Source organism: Triticum urartu, chromosome 1A (assembly GCF_056163025.1).
Source record: "Triticum urartu cultivar PI428250 chromosome 1A, HENAU_Tu73, whole genome shotgun sequence".
NCBI lineage: Eukaryota > Viridiplantae > Streptophyta > Magnoliopsida > Poales > Poaceae > Triticum > Triticum urartu.
Genome location: NC_141873.1, coordinates 504938268 through 504956006, shown reverse-complemented (window position 1 = coordinate 504956006; position 17739 = coordinate 504938268). Strand labels below are relative to the sequence as shown.

Below are 17739 nucleotides of genomic sequence, written 5' to 3'. Positions count from 1 at the left end.
CCGGTACTAAAGGCCCCCCCTTTAGTACCGGTTGGAGCCACAAGCCGGTACTAAAGTGTGTGCGCTGCCAGGCGAGGGGCGCAAAAGTTTAGTCCCACCTCGCTAGCCAAGGGGCACTCGCACCTGCTTATAAGCCCCGCCGTCGCTGCTGTCTCGAGCTCCTCTCTTAAGCAGGCCTTCTGGGCCTACCTCTGCTGCGATGCCCTGTTGGGCCTACTGGGCTAGCGGGCCTGCATCCTGGCCCAACTAGAATTTGGGTTTCTAGTCATATGCAGGCCGCTGTGGCCCAGTAGGTGGGCTTTTTCTTTTTTTTGCTTTATTTATTTTTGTTTTATTTATTTTTGAGTTGTTTTTTGCTGTATTTAGAGTTTCTTTGTGAATATTTTTGCTTTAGGTACAAAAAATTACGAACTTTCTGTTAGTACCGGTAGTTTACAAATTTGAATAGTTTAAATTTTGAATTATTTGAAATTTGTGTGAATCACTAGTTTGTGAATAACTTAACTTTGAAAATAGATTTTTCAGTGATTCTTTTTTCTTATGTTTAATATTAGTGTGTTTTATCATTATATTTAATTTGGTAATGCTTAGGTTATTTAAAAAATGAAATGCCTTTGTAACGGATGAGTTTTCGTCCGAAACCCTGATACTTCGAAAGAGATTGTCCATTTTGTACACGAAGTGCATTCAGTTTTTGCGGTAACCCTCTCTACATTTTTGCACATGCTATGTGGGTGAAATTATGATACCATGCCAACTTTCAACCTTTTCTGAGTTCATTTGAAATGCTTTTCAATTTTAGGGTCATTTAGCTGAAAAAATCAGTAAATGCATGAAAGAATTTGCTTGCACATAAAATTTCTTCGCGTTTCAAATGCCAAAACACATAATTAGCTACCCTAACTATTACAGAGATTCCCTCCTGGGTGTGAAACACAGAAGAAAGTGATGATAGTGAAGCCGATCACATCCCAGATCTTTGGGTGTGAAACACAGAAGAAAGTGATGATAGTGAAGCCGATCACATCCCAGATCTTTGGGTGTGAAACTTTTTCTTCGCCTCCTGTGTCCCCTTGCGCCGTAGCCATGGAAAATCTTCATCATTTAACTGGATGCTCGGGTCAATATTCACTGTGAATGGAGCAATTTCATCAAACTTCTCATAATCTCCTGACATGTCTGTCTTGTCATCCACTCCCACGATGTTTCTCTTCACAGAAAGAACTATGTGCCGCTTTGGCTCATCATACGATGCATTCGCTTCCTTATCTTTTCTTTTTCCAAGTTTGGTAGACATGTCCTTCACATAGAAAACCTGTGCCACATCATTGGCTAGGATGAATGGTTCGTCTGCATACGCAAGATTTTTGAGATCCACTGTTGTCATTCCGTACTGCAGGTCTTCCGTTACCCCGCCTCATGTCATATTGACCCATTTGCACCGAAACAAAGGGACCTTCAAACCACGTCGATAGTCAAGTTCCCATATGTCCTGTATATAACCATAATATGTTTCCTTTCCCGTCTTGGTTTCTGCATCAAAGCGGACACCACTGTTTTGGTTGGTGCTCTTCTTATCTTGGGCGATCGTGTAAAATGTATTACCATTTATCTCGTACCCTTTGAAAGTCATTATATTCGAAGATGGTAACTGGGACAACAAGTACAGGTCATCTTCAATAGAGGCGTCATGCATGGTACGTGTCTGCAACCAGCTGGCGAAACTCCTGGTTTGTTCATGTGTAATCCAGTCATCAGACCGCTTCGGGTGTTTGGAGCGTAGCAAATTCTTGTGTTCATCCATATACGGAGCCACCAAGGCGGAATTCTGTAGAACTGTGTAGTGCGCTTCAGTGAGAGAATGTCCGTCCATACATATTATTTGTTCCCCTCCTAGAATGCCTTTTCCATCCAGTCTGCCCTTATGCCGCGATTCAGGAACACCAATCGTCTTAAGGTCAGGAATAAAGTCAATACAAAACTCAATGACCTCCTCATTTTCATGGCCCTTGGAGATGCTTCCTTCTGGCCTAGCACGGTTATGAACATATTTCTTTAAGACTCCCATGAACCTCTCAAAGGGGAACATATTGTGTAGAAATACAGGACCCAAAACGTTAATCTCTTCACATAGGTGAACTAGGACGTGTGTCATGATGTTGAAGAAGGATGGTGGGAACACCAACTCGAACTGACAAGACATTGCACCAAATCATTCTCTAACCTTGGTATGATTTCTGGATCGATTACCTTCTGAGAGATTGCATTGAGGAATGCACATAGCTTCACAATGGCTAATCGGACGTTTTCCGGTAGAAGCCCCCTCAATGCAACCGAAAGCAGTTGCGTCATAATCACGTGGCAGTCATGAGACTTTAGGTTCTTGAACTTTTTCTCTGCCATGTTTATTATTCCCTTTATATTCGACGAGAAGTCAGACGGTACCTTAATACTGAGCAGGCATTCAAAGAAGATTTCCTTCTCTTCTTTGGTAAGAGCGTAGCTTGCATGACCCTGATGTATGCCGTCTTTTCTGTGCATATGTTGCTGGTCCTCCCGTGCCTCAGGTGTATCTTTTGTCTTCCCATACACGCCCAAGAAGCCAAGCAGGGTCACACAAAGATTCTTCGTCGCGTGCATCACGTCGATTGCGGAGCGGACCTCTAGGTCTTTCCAATAGGGCAGGTCCCAAAATATAGATTTCTTCTTCCACATGGGTGCGCGTCCGTCAGCGTCATTCGGAACAGGTTGTCCACCAGCACCCTTTCCAAAGACCACCTTCAAATCCTTGACCATATCATGTACATCAGCACCAGTACGGTGGCGAGGCTTCGTCCGGTGATCCGCCTCACCTTTGAAATGCTTGCCTTTCTTTCTTACGGGATGCCTGCTCGGAAGAAATTGACGATGTCCCAGGTACACATTCTTCTTACAATTAGCCAAATATATACTATCGGTATCGTCCAAACAGTGCGTGCATGCGCAGTATCCCTTGTTTGTCTGTCCTGAAAGGTTACTGAGAGCAGGCCAATCATTGATGGTCACGAACAGCAACGCCTTTAAGTCAAATTCTTCCCCCATGTGCTCATCCTACGCACATACACATGTTCCATTCCACAGTTGTAAGAGTTCTTCAACTAATGGCCTTAGGTACACATCAATGTCGTTGCCGGGTTGCTTAGGGCCTTGGATGAGCATTGGCATCATAATGAACTTCCGCTTCATGCACAACCAAGGAGGAAGGTTATACAAACATAGAGTCACAGGCCAGGTGCTATGGTTGCTGCTCTGCTCCCCAAAAGGATTAATGCCATCTGCGCTTAGACCAAACCATACATTCCTTGCGTCATCTGCAAACTCCTTCCCGTACTTTATTTCGATTTTTCTCCACTGCGACCCGTCAGCGGGTACTCTCAACTTTCCATCTTTCTTACGATCTTCTTTGTGCCATCGCATCACTTTGGCATGCTCTTTGTTTTGGAACAAACATTTCAACCGTGGTATTATAGGAGCATACCACATCACCTTGGCAGGAATCTTCTTCCTGGGGCGCTCGCCCTCGACATCACCAGGGTCATCGCGGCTGATCTTATAGCGCAATGCACCGCATACTGGGCAAGCGTTCAAATCCTCGTACTCACCGCGGTAGAGGATGCAATCATTAGGGCATGCATGTATCTTCTGCACCTCTAACCCTAGAGGCAAGACAGCCTTCATTGCTTCGTACGTACTCTCGGGCAATTCGTTGTCCTTTGGAAGCATATTCTTTATCATTACCAGCAACTTTCCAAATCCCTTGTCAGATACACCATTCTCTGCCTTCCATTGTAGCAATTCTAGTGTGGTGCCTAGCTTTTTCTTGTCACCTGCGCAATTCGGGTACAACAATTTTTTGTGATCCTCTAACATGCACTGCAACTTCTTCTTCTCCAAATCACTTGCGCAGTTTCTCTTTGCATCGGCAATGGCCCGACCTAGATCATCAATGGGCTCATCCGATGCCTCTTCTTCAGCTTCTTCCCGCATTGTCGGCTCAGCTTCTTCCCGCATTACCGGCTCAGCTTCTTCCCTCATTGTTGTATCATCGTATTCAGGGAACCTGTTGGGGATATTACTACTGGGCATAAACCGGCCTATCTGGGCCGGATTAACTTCACCAGTAGTTAAGCAGGTTAAAGCCCATGAAGATAGATGAGGGCTCAAGACCCATAATCGGTTGAGAGCCTGTAGCCGTAAACCGGCGTCAATATGTAACTTGTATTGTAAGTTAGGAATAAGTAGAGACCAAACCGGACACATCTATGAGTCGGTGTTAGGACTCTGTAAACCGACGGGCGTCACCCATGTATATAAGGGGACGACCCGGCGGCGGTTCAAGGACAACAGACAACAACTCGAGACATAGGCGAAGCTTGTTTGCTCCCTAGTCATCGAAACACCCATCAATTCCATCACAACTAGACGTAGGCTTTTACCTTCATCGAAGGGGCCGAACTAGTATAAACTCTCTTGCGTCCTTGTGTCCGCTTTAACCCCTTCAAGCTAACCCGTCGCGATGGCTCCACGACTAAGTCCTTTCTCTAGGACATCTGCCGTGAAAAAACCACAACAGTTGGTGCCCACCATGGGGCTATCGCACGATGGTTTCCGGTTCTTGGAGGGCCGCTTTGAAGGACTCGAGGGCTACGTTGTAGGCCGGATGACTAAGAGTCATCGCGGCAAGCTCTACATCGACGACGCAGGCTGGGCCCCCGAGGCCGGCTCAATTGAGTACGGGTACCGGGTCCCCTTTGGTAGCATTCACGTTTTCATTGGCAAGATCAGTGAACCGGGCCCTGAGCTGGACATCTGCACTGACCTCGTCGAGACGGCTCAGCGTGCGCGATCCGCCCGGGTTAAACCGGCCATGAAGCGTGCCTTCGTGGGAATGATCCATGGAGGGAGTTATGATGACGGATCGGAGCTTCACGGGGCGACTGCCGTTTGTTCCGGTGACGAATCTTCGACCGGAGAAACCGAATCTCTTTATCAGCTACAAGATGGCCGGATTGAGAGCTGTTCCGATGGCGACAGTATTCCGGACCCCTCTGATCTACCTAACCGGGTGAGAATATTCATGACCAGAACACAAGCAGCGCTTCATTCTTCGACAACCGCGGCAACGATCTCCGGTTCAGCAGCGGCAACGGCTGCCGGGGCAGGAGGCCCTGTGCGCCCGCCGGCTTAGGTTCTATCAGAACTATTTGATGCGTTGGCTGTGCTTATGGCAGCAGTTAATCCACCAGATCAGGACGCTCACAACGCGGAGATTGCAAAGGTAAAGGAACAAATCACCCAGGCCAAGACGGATCTGGCAGCTGAGGATACCAGGATGGCCGCGGAGCGGGCCGCTTTAGACGCACAGGCCTACAGGCTTATGTTGGACCAGAGCGCGTCGCATGAAGTCATGAGGAGGAAGCACCGATCCCGCTTACCTCCGGTTTTCGAGGCCAGAGACCTTTTCAATACTCCAGGACCAAGAGCCGGCAATCCGCTGGAGGGGAACCGGGCAGAAGCCCCTAGGACCGTTGTGCCGGTTCAGCCCCGTCAGATGGACCCACCTCGTCAAAACACCGTTATACCTCAGGATGCTTTAACACCTCCGGGTCACTACTCCAACCCAATGGACAATCTTGTTGCCATTGCTGCATGACTGGAGGCCATTCCAATTGAAGGTGACTCGCCGCAGGCAGTAGAGACGCGACGGGTCAAGGGACTTCTGAGGACAGCTTTGGCCCAACAGGAAGCGTACTCGTACAGCCGCGGCCGGATCCACTCGACCCCCCGTCCAAGCCGGAGCTATAGCAGACATATGGATGAGCCAGCAGTGTCGAGTAATGAACGACGTGGAGCACCCCGTGGCAACAACCCGACGGGTGGTGCTGATGACGCTCAGGAAGTGGTGAACCGGGCCCGAGCGCGCAGGGAGGCCGAGTTAGCCACGCAGCATCAGGCTCGGCAGCTCACGCCGGTTCGTCCAACCATCTCGATCGAACCTGGTGTTACTTCTAGTTCTTTGGGGGTGCCTTGCCTTATTCCCGCTTTACGCAATGTGCGCCTGCCCAAGGATTTCAAAGGCCCATGCAAGGTACCAAATTACACGGCGGATCAACCTCCGGAGACATGGGTGGAGAGCTATGAGATGGCCATGGAGATGCTGGATGTGGATGACACGGCGTGTGCGAAATACTTCACCATGATGCTTGAAGGAACGGCCCGTACTTGGTTAAAAAGCTTGCCAGCTAATTCTATCAATTCATGGGCCCAATTACGAGCCCGGTTTATCAACAATTTCAAGGATACCTGTAAACAGCCTATGTCGATAGTGGACTTAGCTGCATGCGTCCAGGAGGAAGGAGAATCAACGACTCATTGGGTGCGCCGGGTTTCACAAGTGTTGCATTCCTCAGACCGCATCAATGCTGACACCGCAGTATTAACCCTAGAAGGCAACTGCCGGTTTGGGCCCCTGAAGTTGAAATTGGGACGGATGAAGCGTCATTGCACTGACATGGGGACCCTCATGGCCGCTTTGGTAAAATATGCTGATTCTGATAATACCAAGGATCCCGAATCTGATGATGACAAGACAGGGAAAGGGAAGAAGAACAGCAGCTCCAAAGGTCAGCAGCATCACTGGGTAGGCAATGGCGGAGGAGGCAAGCGTAAAGCGGATGGTAACATGGATTTTGTGGCTAATACCAACGCACAGGACAATGGCCAGCGACGCAAGGATAGGCCGAAAAATCGTAGTGGAGCGCCCAACCCTAACCCAAACCGCCTGAACTATCTGCTAAGCCAGCCCTGTCCAAGACATGGGACAAAGGAGGAGCCAGCAAACCACCTTTGGAAGGATTGCTTTATTATGCAGGAGTTCAAGAATTCTAATAATTTCCGGTATGATCACGGATCTGGCGGTGGCTCAGGGTCCGAGCCGGGTTACGGTGGAGGAAGTTCCGGTTCAGGATTTAATGGTAATCCGGGCGGGCATAATGGTCAAAACAGTCAGAACAACCAGGGTGGTTACAACCAACAGCAGCAACAGTCAGGTTACCAGAGCAACCCAAAGCAGTTGAGTAGTGGGCAGTACCATGTCTTCACCACTAGCTTGGACAAGCGGGACCGGAAGGTTCAGAGGCAGGCAGTCAACTCTGTTGAAACGGCCATACCCCGTTATCTACGTTGGTCTGAACAGCCGATCATATGGAGCAGAGAGGATCGCCCACCCCAGGTCGATAATCCGGGTCAGTTGGCTCTGATAGTGGCGCCTCAGGTGGGAGGTTATAATTTCACCAAGGTGCTCATGGATGGGGGGAGCAGCATTAACATCCTGTACTATGAGACCTTCCGTCGTATGGGACTAACATATAAGAATCTCAAACCGTCTAATACGGTGTTCCACGGTGTAGTGCCTGGCAGATCAGCATATCCCATTGGTAAGATAGCTCTCGAAGTGGCCTTTGGGGATGATCATGATTCCAGGTCGGAGACATTGACGTTTGAAGTGGTGAAAATCGAAAGTCCATATCATGCCCTGTTTGGGCGACCGGCGTACGCCAAGTTTATGGCTCGGCCCTGTTATGTGTATTTGCAGCTCAAGATGTCGGGTCACAAGGGGACAATAACGGTTCATGGAAGCCGCAAAATCTCTTTGGAATGCGAGGAAGGAGATGCGGCTTATGCAGAGTCGGTTTGTGCCACCGAGGAGTTGAAGTACTATAAAGACAATGTTGATCCAGCAGACATGACTCCGTTGAAGAAGCCAACTACGGAGCATGATCCGGCCCTGAAGTTCAAATCGGCAGCAGAAACTAAGCTTGTTGACTTCGTACCTGGCGATTCGTCCAAGCAGTTCAGCATCAGTGCCAACTTGGATCCGAAATAGGAAAGCGCGCTCATCGAGTTCATCCGTGAGAATCGGGACATTTTTGCATGGAAGCCCTCTGACATGCCAGGTGTACCGAGGCAACTCGCTGAGCACACCCTTAATGCAGATCCTAAATACAAACCGGTGAAACAGTTCCTCCGCCGGTTTAACGAAGAAAGACGCAAGGCGATTGGAGAAGAGGTAGCCAGGCTCTTAGCAGCTGGCTTTATTATTGAAGTTTTCCACCCTGAGTGGCTTGCCAATCCAGTGCTGGTCCTTAAGAAAAATGGCACCTGGCGCATGTGTGTGGATTACACGGATCTTAATAAGGCTTGTCCAGCAGATCCTTTTGCCCTCCCCCGTATTGATCAAATTATTGATGCTACGGCGGGTTGTGAGCGTTTAAGTTTTTTGGATGCGTATTCTGGCTACCATCAGATCAAAATGGCAGTTAAGGACCAGGAGAAGACATCATTTATAACTCCCTTTGGAGCCTTCTACTATGTGTCTATGCCCTTCGGGCTCAAGAGTGCCCAGGCAACTTACCAACGGTGTGTACAAAATTGTCTTCACAAGCAGATTGGCCGTAATGTACATGCTTACGTGGATGATATCGTGGTTAAATCCAGGGAGAAGGAGACTCTGATTGATGATTTGAGAGAAACCTTTGATAACCTGAGAACATACAAGATGATGCTTAATCCGGACAAGTGTGTCTTTGGTGTACCGGCGGGCAAGCTATTGGGTTTTCTAGTGTCCAACAGGGGAATTGAGGCTAATCCGGAGAAGATCACGGCTATCACCTCCCTGGCTAAACCGAAGTGTATCAACGATGTTCAACACCTGGCAGGCCGGATTGCTGCGCTTAGCCGGTTTATCAGTCGCCTGAGTGAGAAGGCAATCCCTTTGTATCAGATGTTGAAAAAGACGGATCAGTTTATCTGGAGTTCTGCTGCTGATGAAGCATTTGAGGACTTAAAGCGGCAATTGGCCAATCCGCCTGTGCTCGCCGCTCCCATTGACAAGGAGCCGTTACTGCTATATGTTGCTGCTAATGTTCGGGCGGTCAGCGTAGCTATTGTGGTGGAGCGAAAAGAGGCAGGTAAGGAGCATCCGGTTCAATGTCCAGTCTATTATATCAGCGAGGTGCTCATTGAATCCAAGCAAAGGTATCCGCATTGGCAGAAGCTGGTGTATGGTGTTTTTATGGCAAGCCGGAAGCTTAAACAATATTTCCAAGGGCACTCAATTACGGTAGTCAGTTCTGTTCCTTTGGGAGATATCATCCAGAACCGGGAAGCAACTAGCCGGATTGCAAAGCGGGCTATAGAGCTGGGGCCGTACGGTTTGAAGTATGTGCCTCGGACAGCGGTTAAGTCTCAAGCATTTGTTGATTTCATCAATGATTGGACAGAAATGCAAGCACCTGAAGAAAAGTCGGATCATACATATTGGACCATCCATTTTAACGGATCCAGGCAGTTGGAAGGCTCGGGGGCTGGAGTCGTATTAACTTCCCCACGAGGTGATAAGTTTTGTTATGTTCTCCGTTTAATGTTCCCTTGTACTAACAATGAGTATGAAGCCTTGCTCCATGGTCTCCGGATGGCTAAGGAGATGAATCTAAGTCGAGTTAAGTGCTTCAGTGACTCAGACCTTGTGGCTCAGCAAGTGTCCGGCACTTGGGACCCCAAGGACCCACTCATGGCAGCATATCGTCGTGAGGTGGATATTGTTGCAGGTTATTTCAGAGGCTATCAGGTGGAACATGTAGACTGGCGGAAAAATGAAGCGGCAGACGCTTTAAGCCGGCTGGGCTCTCAGCGCAAACCGGTCCCGCCCAATGTTTTTCTGGATGTGCTGCACAACCCGTCGGTGAAGATCCCTGGTGAAGAGGATTTGGCTATTCCTGATCCGGAGGCTCAATTGGTGGCAGTTCTTCATGTTATTCTGGATTGGACGCTTCCTTACCTGGCGTACAAGAACCAGGGAGAGTTGCCAGAAGATGAGATTCTGGCCCGGCAGATAATCCGGCGATCCAAGTCCATGGCTGTCATCAACGGTGAGTTGCATCATTGCAGTGTATCAGGAGCTTTTCAACGTTGCGTGTCTCCTGAAGAAGGCCGTGACATTTTGCATGAGATCCATGAAGGAGATTGTGGTCACCACGCCGGTTCAAAGTCTCTGGTGGCTAAAGCGTTTCGCCATGGTTTCTATTGTTTAACTGCTCATGCTGATGCGAAGGATCTGGTCAGACGATGTGATGGTTGCCAAAGGTTTTCAAGACGTGCTCATGTACCGGCTCAAGAATTGAGAATGATTCCAATTACTTGACCGTTTGCAACTTGGGGGCTGGATATGGTTGGGCCTTTCGAAAGGTCCAAAGATAAGAAGACCCACCTCCTGGTGGCGGTTGACAAGTTTACAAAGTGGGTAGAGGCAGAACCTGTTAGCAAGTGTGATGCGGCCACGGCGGTTTAGTTCATCAAAAAGGTGATTTTCCGGTTTGGCTTTCCACACAGTATTATCACAGATAATGGTACCAATTTGTCCAAAGGTGCTATGAAGGAGTTCTGCGAATGGGAGCATATCCGGCTCGACGTTTCATCAGTGGCACATCCACAGTCCAATGGTCAAGCAGAAAGAGCTAATCAAGAGATCTTGAGAGGCATCAAGCCCCGGCTCATGGTTCCTTTGCAGAGAACGCCGGGTTGTTGGGTAGAAGAATTACCATCTGTGTTATGGAGCATCAATACAACACCCAACAGATCAACAGGATACACACTGTTCTTCATGGTTTATGGAGCGGAGGCGGTTCTCCCTAGTGATATCTGTCATGACTCACCTCGTGTCATGGCTTATATTGAAGCGGACAACGAGACAGCATGGCAAGATGCTTTGGACCGATTGGATGAAGAGCGTGACATCGCAGCCGCCCGATCGGCGATTTACCAGCAGGATCTTCGTCGTTATCACAGTCGTCGGGTCAGAACCAGAGCCTTTCAGGAAGGAGATTTGGTGCTTCGGCTCATCCAAGATCAGACTGATATGCATAAGCTATCCCCACCTTGGGAGGGGCCTTTCGTGGTCAGTAAGAATCTGCACAATGGGTCGTACTATCTGATCGATATTCGAGAGCATAAGGACTCATGTACATCAGAGGAGGAGACTAACAGGCCGTGGAATATAGCTCATCTTCGGCCTTACTATACCTGAGCCATTGGCTATACTTATGTACATATTACGACAATGTATATATTATGAGTAAATATAATAAACCGGAACCTCAACTAAAGCGGGGTATCTGTTCTTTTACATCATGTGAGGTTACACGGAGTTGCTCTAAAGCGGCCTCCGGTTTACCCCTTGAGTTCGCTTTGCTAAAAGCATCGTGTTATATCACTTGGAGGATTGGTCGTGTCCGAACCAATACCATGCCTCTTGATAGGCGAGAGCCACCAGATCACTTGGGGACTTGGTCATGTCTGAACCAGTCATGCCTCTTGATCGGCCTAAGGCCACAGAATCACTTGGGGGCTTGGTCGAACCCAAACCATGACCACGCCATTTGGTCGGCATAAATGCCACAAGAATCACTTGGGGACCTGGCTAACTAGAACCATAGTTACACCTAACGGGAGCTTGGTCGCGTTTGGCCATGGTAATGCCATTTGATCAGCTTAAATAAATCTTTTTGGCAAACCTTTTTGTCATTGCTTTTGCTTCATACTTTTCTTTGAAGGGGGTTTTTTGCTTTTTATTGTGTTCTTTAAACCGACAAAGTTTTTTAACCAATCAATTGACGGAACACAGTTCACGTCAATCCGGAGACTATTTGTCCGGTTTGATCCTTGTTGTTAACATCCTCTTATGGAGTAATACGGTGTTTATTATAACCCGGCACGGTTTACATGGTAACCAGCGTTATATACATATACAGGAGTTGTTATTTCCTCCAACAGCGTGGGTTTGCAAAACTCCGCTTCAAGGTTGGCCAAGCCAACTTCACACTCAACGGTGGCAGGTATTATGTATCTCAAAATTTTGATCGTATACTTAAAATTTTGTTTTGGATGTTTTGACTTTATATATACAGACATCATATTCCGCCTGACGGTACAGCCGCGGTGGCACTTAACGAATTTCTTATTTCAGAAAGTGTTTTGGAAGGTTCATTACCACAGGAAGAACAAGTTATGCACGAAGGCATATCAACATCAAAGGTATCAGCTAGCCTATTACAAGGCAACATGGTGCCCATAATAACATAATTGTTTTTCACAAAGGAGAGGCAGTTTTAAAACCGGCTTCCGATTTAAGCTTGGCCACCAGCCTGGCCTAATGGTTGTGGGTCATCCTGCGCCGCTTCAGCTTCCGTTTCTCTACCCAGTGGCTGGAAATCCACAGTTGTCCAGTAGATTCCCATTAATGCTTGAAAAACAGCTTCGTCATGGATTAGCGAAGACGGGTCAATATCGGGAGCGTAAGTATGCTTACGGATTGGAGGGATCAGATTTTCCGATTCATGGATTGGTGCAGCTATTCGCTTGTTCTGGCTGTCATATTGGGCTTGATAATGAGACAAATCTGCTTCCTCAGCCAGTTGACAAGCTAGCGGACGTACCTCCCGGTTTATGGCTCGCAAATCCGCTTCACCAAATTCTGACCCGTCTTCCTTCAAGCTGGGATAACCCTGAGCCGCTTCAATAGGATCAAAATACGGCACCTAGGCTTTTGCCCGGATTAAAGCATTGATTGCACCGGTTCGAGCAGCAGATTTCTTCGGCTCTTCAACCCGGGCAGGAAGCACTGACAGTTTCATCAGAGTATCTTGAATCAAACTGGGCGCCGGTTTGTTATGAGACGCGGTACAGATGATCCGCTGAGCACTAGTATACAATTGTTGAACCAATGTATAGGCGGCTTTTAATTTCTTCCGCACATCTGACCCCAAATGACCAATGCGTGTCCCTGAAATACCATAAAGGGTTAATAAACTGGCGACTCTATAAGAAGGCAGAACCAATTCAGAAGGCAAGCTGGCTTACCAAAGATAGCAGTGGTCATGGCATGAACGTGCCGCTTTATGCTGGTCAGTTCATCCGTCACCGGTTTTAGTGCAGCCTCGGCATCCTCTGCTCGTTTGATCAAAGCGGATTTTTCAGTGGCCCAATCCGCCCGTTTCTTCTTGAAGTTCTCCTTAAGTTGTTCCATGGAGCTTAAGGCACTGGCCAATTCCTCTTTTGCTTTGGAGGTTTCAGCCTGTTGGGTTTTCAGGTTTTCTTGCAGATCGATGACTTGGTTTTCTTTCGCTTCAGCTCCGCCTGCGGGCATACAGATATATGTTTCAACAAATCGGTAGAAGGATTCAAGTACCAACCACATAACAAGTTATGCGCTTAGCACTTGGGGGCTAATGCGTATTCGATCTTCATCTTTCAATTGTTTACAAAGTCCCAAGATCAATACAAGCATTCAACTTGGCACTTGGGGGCTAATGGCTATTTGATCATAGGTATTCGGATGCGACAGTTTCAATTACTTAAAGCACCGGTTTAACTACGCTAAGTTGAACCGGCCCTTGGGGGCTACATCAGCAAATTTTAAAGCATCAAGATTTATATTATTAAGTCCCGGTTTGAAAGAATAGTTCAAACGGCCCTTGGGGGCTAGGAGAGTCAGCAAGAATAAAAGCATACAAGCAGGAAGGAGCATATGGAAGTTACCTCATATTTATCTTTCATCGTATTAACCAGACCGGCTTCGTAGTCACGGCTGGTATACAGCCGGTTCAGATAGCCGGAATGGATATCTTGGGCGTTCAGAGCAGCGTAAGCCGTCAGATCAGCGTTCCACGTGCCTTTGCCAAAAGCAGCAAATTCTTCCTTGGCAGAATGTTTGGATAAAGCGACAGGGTTGCTTGGCTCAGTATGGCCAGTGCCAGTAATGACAACCTCATCATCCTTGGTACCGCCGGTTTGCACTGGAGCTGTTGGCTTGTCAGTAGGTTTTGCTGGACCGGTGGAGCTTTCAATCTGGATGGAACCTGTGGGCTGATGGATAGGACCTGAGGTATCAGTAGGTCTCTCTTCAGCAATAAGATCATCATCTGGCTGCGGTGGATTGTTGGGAATATCCTCAGAGATAGCCGCTTCAAGAATGACATCTTCTTCGGCTGCTTTGTCCAGGCGGGCCTTCTTGCTTGGCCTAGGTTTGGCCCTGAGAAGAATAACCAAATTAAATACAGCATGTGTTCTAAGGCAAGGTACTGCAAACATCACAATAAATATAGCTTACCCAAGCACCGTTTTGAGCGGTGGGAGCTGAGTAGCCGATGACTCGCCAGAAGATGAGTGGGAAATAACCTAGTAATCGGAGTCAGACGGATTAAGAGGTTGACGAAAGCAGCACGCTGTAGGAAAAGCACTGACAAGCGAATTAGAGACCTCGGAATGACGTTTCCGAAACGGACTGTTCGGTAAACCGGCGGAGGTAACTACCTGGCCGCTGTGCCGGGTGGTGCGGCGAGCTTCGTGTTGTTGAGTCTTCATTAGAAGTTTAGGATCCAAATAAGCAAGAGGATGAGAAAATTTAACTTTTCGGTTTGCCTGACGGATTTTTTGTGAACGCAAAGTTTCTGAATCAGAAGAGAGAATAATTACCTCTGCAACATCCGCGTGGCTGGCTTCAGCATCATCCTGACAAATATCATCATCAATAAGACGCATGAAAAATAAACCAAGTGAGTCAAGCTCTACCTCAAAGTCCGGATTATCCACCTCATCATCAGGGGCTGGATTAGAAGATGCAGTGGTTCTTTTCCTGTGAGCAGTCTTCTTCACGGCCTTAGTCTTTTGCCGGGTTGCTCTTTCCGGTTTGTCTGGTTTCCCTGGTTTCTCCTGCGGCAGCTTTTTGCTCCAAAACGGATCATCGCCCTGATTATGCAGACACTAATATTACAAACAATGACCAGACATATCAATAATAGATTCAGCAAAGAGAAAAATCAAAGTCTTACAGCTGGCGGTTTGTTGGTGGCACAGAAGGGAAGCAGGCCGGTTCTAGCACAGACGTGTTCCGGTTCATTCAGTATCTTGCGCACAGCCTCTGTGATTTCTTCACCGGAGAGTTGGAGTTTTGAATGTCGCAGTTGGTCATCAACACTATCAGTATACTCGCACATCAAACCGGAGCGCTGACTAAGGGGAAGTATGCTCCATGATATCCAACAGCGAGCGAGATCAACCCCGATTAAACCGTTGGCCATAAAGGCTCTGAGCTTTGACAGCTGGGGAGCATATTTGCTTCTCTCCTGGGCAGTCAATCTTTGAGGAAAAGGGTGTGTATTGCTGAGCCGCTCCGGACGAAAGCCAGGCAAGGGATTCTCACCAGCAGGGGAGGTGTCTTTGCAGTAGAACCATGTCTGATTCCACTCCTTGGGGTGACTGTGCAGCTTGGCATGAGGGTATGTGACCTCTTTCCTTTTCTGAATTGCCATGCCACCCAACTCCGTATTAGAGCCATCGGTAAACTCGGTACGGCGGTTTAGATGGAAAAGATCTCTGAATAATTCCACTGTGGGCTCCTCTTGAAAGAACACCTCATAGAGTACTTGGAAGTGGCACATATTTGTAACAGAGTTGGGGCCAGTGTCTTGCGGATGGAGTTGGAAATCGGCTAAAACATCCCGGTAAAATTTAGAACCGGACAGCTTAAAGCCCCAGGCTAAGTGATCTACGAAAACAACAACCTCTCCTTCTCGAGGTGTGGGAGGGCATTCTTTGCCAGGAGCCCTCCAATGGATGATATCTTTGCTGCCTAAAGCGCCAATCAGGACTAGATCGTTCAGTTGATCCTCTGTGACGCGAGAAGGAACCCAATTGCACTCATATACTTGCTTGGCCATGATGGAATCTACAAGGCAGAAGATCCCGGTTCAAAAATGCATTTGATCAAGGTACATTGGTATGGGCACTGTTAAACCGGAAATAGAATTATCTGAACCGGAGTTTCATGAAGCAACCAACATCCGGCGGTTCAACAAGGGGACTAATGGTATATACCGGTTTGTAAAAAAATTCTACAAAGTTAAACCGCCTGGTCTAAGCATTGAACAGTCAAGACTGCAGATGAGTAAGTACACAAAAACAGATTTCACAAGATTATACTACAGCTTTGGATCTGGAACATGTTTATAAAGGAGATAAATATTCAAGGCCCAAAAGGAGCAGTGCCGAATCAATAAGCGAAAGTACGGATAAGATCTATGGTCTCAATATGCGAAAGTGAAAACGGAGGATAAAAACTACTGCTACACAGAGCGAAGATTCACAGACTCGTCTAAGGATCTATCATATGAACAAGAAGCAAGCGATGAACACGGGAGAACATGGAAACCCTAGAATAGATCTATGATGGAAAGGATAGAAGACTTACCGGAGCTGAGGAAGAAGCGGAAGGTCGCCGCGGTGCTCTGGTACGCTCAGGGTGATGCAGCGGCCAAGGTTGGTGCAGAGGTCGACGGCGGCGGCGGAGCTCCGAAGACTGGGCGACGCGAGGAAGATGAAGCAGAAGGGCACGAAGGGGAAAAAATAAATGACCCTTCGGTCCTATTTATAAAGCAAGGGACAAGGATCAGGCGCGAAAATCAAGGGGCCGCAAGTTTGGAAACAGAGCTGTCGCCTCAATTATCGCAGATCTATTAAACAAGAAGGTATCATGGATAATTTCTTTATGACAGATGACGTCACGCCGGTTTACAGCAATGAGAGAAGATGACATCACGGCGGTTCACCAAACTACAAGAAGATGTTGAAGATGAAATTTTTGCTAAGGATTGACATGAACCTGTTCAAATCAATCTGGGGCCTAATGTTGGGGATATTACTACTGGGCGTAAACCGGCCTATCTGGGCCGGATTAACTTCATCAGTAGTTAAGCAGGTTAAAGCCCATGAAGATAGATGAGGGCTCAAGACCCATAATCGGTTGAGAGCCTGTAGCCGTAAACCGGCGTCAATATGTAACTTGTATTGTAAGTTAGGAATAAGTAGAGACCAAACCGGACACATCTATGAGCCGGTGTTGGGACTCTGTAAACCGACGGGCGTCACCCATGTATATAAGGGGACGACCCGGCGGCGGTTCAAGGACAACAGACAACAACTCGAGACATAGGCGAAGCTTGTTTGCTCCCTAGTCATCGAAACACCCATCAATTCCATCACAACTAGACGTAGGCTTTTACCTTCATCGAAGTGGCCGAACTAGTATAAACTCTCTTGCGTCCTTGTGTCTGCTTTAACCCCTTCAAGCTAACCCGTCGCGATGGCTCCACGACTAAGTCCTTTCTCTAGGACATCTGTCGTGACAAAACCACGATAGAACCCATGGCCAGGATAGCTGTCGTCGTCCTCTTCTTCTTCATTGTCTTCCATCGTAACCCCTCTTTCTCCATGCTTGGTCCAAACATTATAGTGGGGCATGAAACCGGACTCAAACAGGTGGACGTGAATGGTTCTTGACGTAGAGTAATTGTGACCATTCTTATAGCCAGCACATAGACAAGGCATAAAACCATCCGCCCGCTTGTTTGCCTCAGCCGCAAGCAGAAAAGTACGCACGCCATTAATGAACTCGGGAGAGCATCGGTCATCGTACATCCATTGCCGGCTCATCTTTAATACACAGCACCGAAAACACCAAATTAATACAATACATAAAGTTCATACATAAAGATCATACAACACTTAAATGCAACAAACAAATAACTCTCTAGCTAAAGAATTTAAATGCAACAACAAATGTGATCAATATCGCAACTAAGGTAACAA

The 17739-nt window shown here is 47.6% G+C and overlaps 1 pseudogene; it reads right to left on the bottom strand.

The window, feature by feature from the left end:
- Positions 1–1021: 1021 nt before the first annotated feature.
- On the bottom strand, positions 1022–17583 carry LOC147992000 (uncharacterized; annotated as a pseudogene).
- Positions 17584–17739: the final 156 nt, after the last annotated feature.